Below are 2797 nucleotides of genomic sequence, written 5' to 3'. Positions count from 1 at the left end.
CCACTGCCCAATATGGCGACAAGAGTCTGGGAGGCGCGCCCCGCCATCTTGGATGAGGGCAGACTGCCAGTACTGCTGGTGAATGACTCTGGAGGAGCCTGATCTCACTATCACCATCACTGCGGAAGCTTCATCCCCTCCATATAGTTACTGTATGTACAGCAGGTGAAGACTAGTGGATATAGTCGCACTTTTATTTTCCAGGTTGCTACGGGCAACTGTTGGGCCAGCAAGGCATCCTGGGATCTGTAGTGTTTCAACAGCTAGTCAGCCACAGATTGGGGGCCATTGCCTTATAGGCCAGGGATGGGCAACCTTCAGCCCTACAGCTGTTACAAAACTACATTTCCCATCATGCCTGGACAGCCAAAGCTTTAGCCTCAGTTTTGCAGCAGCTGGGGGGGGGCACAGGTTCCCATCCCTGCCTTAGTCATAAAGCTATGATAGACCTTGGGGTCTGTATTAGGCCTGGTTGCCGTGATTATTATTTGGCAGGCAGTGAAGGGTCTGCAAATTTTTAACCCTAACTTTTTGTTCACACTGAGTTTTGTCCTGTCACTGAAATATACATGGAGACAGTGGCCTAGCTACCATGAGGGCAGACCACGCCACTGGTATGGGGCCTGTGTAATTGCACCCCCAGCCACAAGAGTAAGAAGAACGCGGGGGACTGTGCCAGGCCCTGTGTACAGTTTTTTGCTATGGGGCCCCATAAATCCTAGCTATGCTCGTGTATAAACCTGTAAATTTTTAGATTTGGTGCAGATTCCATTTCCCGCTCTTCAGTGTGGAGAATCTGCCTGGCATCCACTTAAAAATTATGTAAAATCTGCATCAAAAACTGGACATGGCTGGAGATAGCTAAACTAATCTCTGCATCGCACCTCACCACCTGCCCAATCCGAGCTTATCCCCAACCTCACCACTACAGTGTCCATAGTTACTTCTATGTCCTAACATGGATACTGTACACCACAGCGTTCATCCCGGCCCTAGCCCATCTCTCAAATCGATCGCTAACCACTGGCATCTTTCCTCTGTCATATAAACTATCACAACATGCCATCCCTCCACCTGTCCTCAATAAGCCATCCCTCCACCCGTCCTCAACATGCCATCCCTCCACCCATCCTCAACATGCCATCCCTCCACCCATCCTCAACATGCCATCCCTCCACCCGTCCTCAACATGCCATCCCTACACCCGTCATCAACATGCCGTCCCTACACCCGTCATCAACATGCCGTCCCTACACCCGTCCTTAATAAGCCATCCCTCCACCCGTCCTCAACAAGCCGTTCCACCACCCGTCCTCAACAAGCCATCCCTCCACCCGTCCTCAACAAGCCATCCCTCCACCCGTCCTCAACAAGCCATCCCTCCACCCGTCCTCAATAAGCCGTCCCTCCACCAGTCATCAACATGCCGTCCCTTCACCCGTCCTTAACAAGCCTTCCCTCCACCTGTCATCAACATGCCGTCCCTTCACCCGTCCTTAACAAGCCTTCCCTCCACCTGTTCTTAACAAGATATTCCTCAACCCGGCCATCTTACTTCTCCCTTTGCTTCAAAACTTCTTGAACAATGTGTCTACCTAGAACTGTCCTCCAACTTTCGAAATCTCTTTTTAAACACCTACAATCTGGCTTCTGCCCCCCACAGCTCCACCAGAGTTGCCCTCAAGAAAGTGGCCAATGATTTGTTGACCACTAAAGCCTCACACCAGTATTCTGTGCTCCTCCTCCTTGACCTATCCTCTTTCTTTGACACAGTTGACCACTCCCTCTTACAAACTGTGGCCCTTTCCTGGATCTTATCATACCTCATTAACCGCACATTCAGTGTCTCCCACACAACCTTCCTGTCCCCATCACCTCACACCCCTTCTCACTGTTGCTATCCCCCAAGGTTTTGTCCTAGGGCCTCCACCCTTCCCCATCTATATGTCTGGCCTGAGGAAGATCATAGAATCCCTAGGCTTCCAATATCACAATACTGATGACCAAAGAGAAGATGGAGACCGCACTTCCAAAAAAGAGTTCACACTTTATTCACACCAGATGCAACGTTTCGGCTCAATGTGTAGCCTTTCTCAAGCAGTCTCAAGCAGGCTACACATTGAGCCGAAACGTTGCATCTGGTGTGAATAAAGTGTGAACTCTTTTTTGGAAGTGCGGTCTCCATCTTCTCTTTGGACATTCTATACGAACCTGGGTCCGGTTTGGTGAGACGTGCACCCGCACATATATGGTTTTCTGGTGCTGCTGAACATTTTTTTCAATTTAACAATACTGATGACATCTCATTAGAGATGAGCGAACCTCAAGCATGCTGGAGTCCATCCGAACCCCTGAACGTTCGGTATTTGATTAGCTGGGGCTGCTGAACTTGGATAAAGCTCTAAGGTTGTCTGGAAAACATGTATACAGCCAATGACTATATCCATGTTTTCCACATAGCCTTAGGGCTTTATCCAGCTTCAGCAGCCCCCGCTAATCAAATGCTGAACATTCGGGTTCGGGTAGACTCAAGCAAGCGCGAGGTTCGCTCATCTCTACATGTCATCTATCTCTGGTACATGGCCTCATTTTCTCCCAACTGGACTACTACAACATCCCCCTCTCTGGCCTTCCATCATACAACCTTTCTCCCCTCCAGTATATCTTTTGGTTCACACACACAGTAAAATAAATGCTAAATATGTCAGTAATATTGAGTAAAAATAAAACAATGTAGAAAGAGATTTAAAAAAAAAAATATGGACGTTTTTTTCAAAAGCATGTGCTAAATAATAAG

The sequence above is a fragment of the Dendropsophus ebraccatus genome, chromosome 11 (assembly GCF_027789765.1).
Source record: "Dendropsophus ebraccatus isolate aDenEbr1 chromosome 11, aDenEbr1.pat, whole genome shotgun sequence".
NCBI classification, from domain to species: Eukaryota; Metazoa; Chordata; class Amphibia; order Anura; family Hylidae; genus Dendropsophus; species Dendropsophus ebraccatus.
This window is presented reverse-complemented; position numbering follows the sequence as displayed.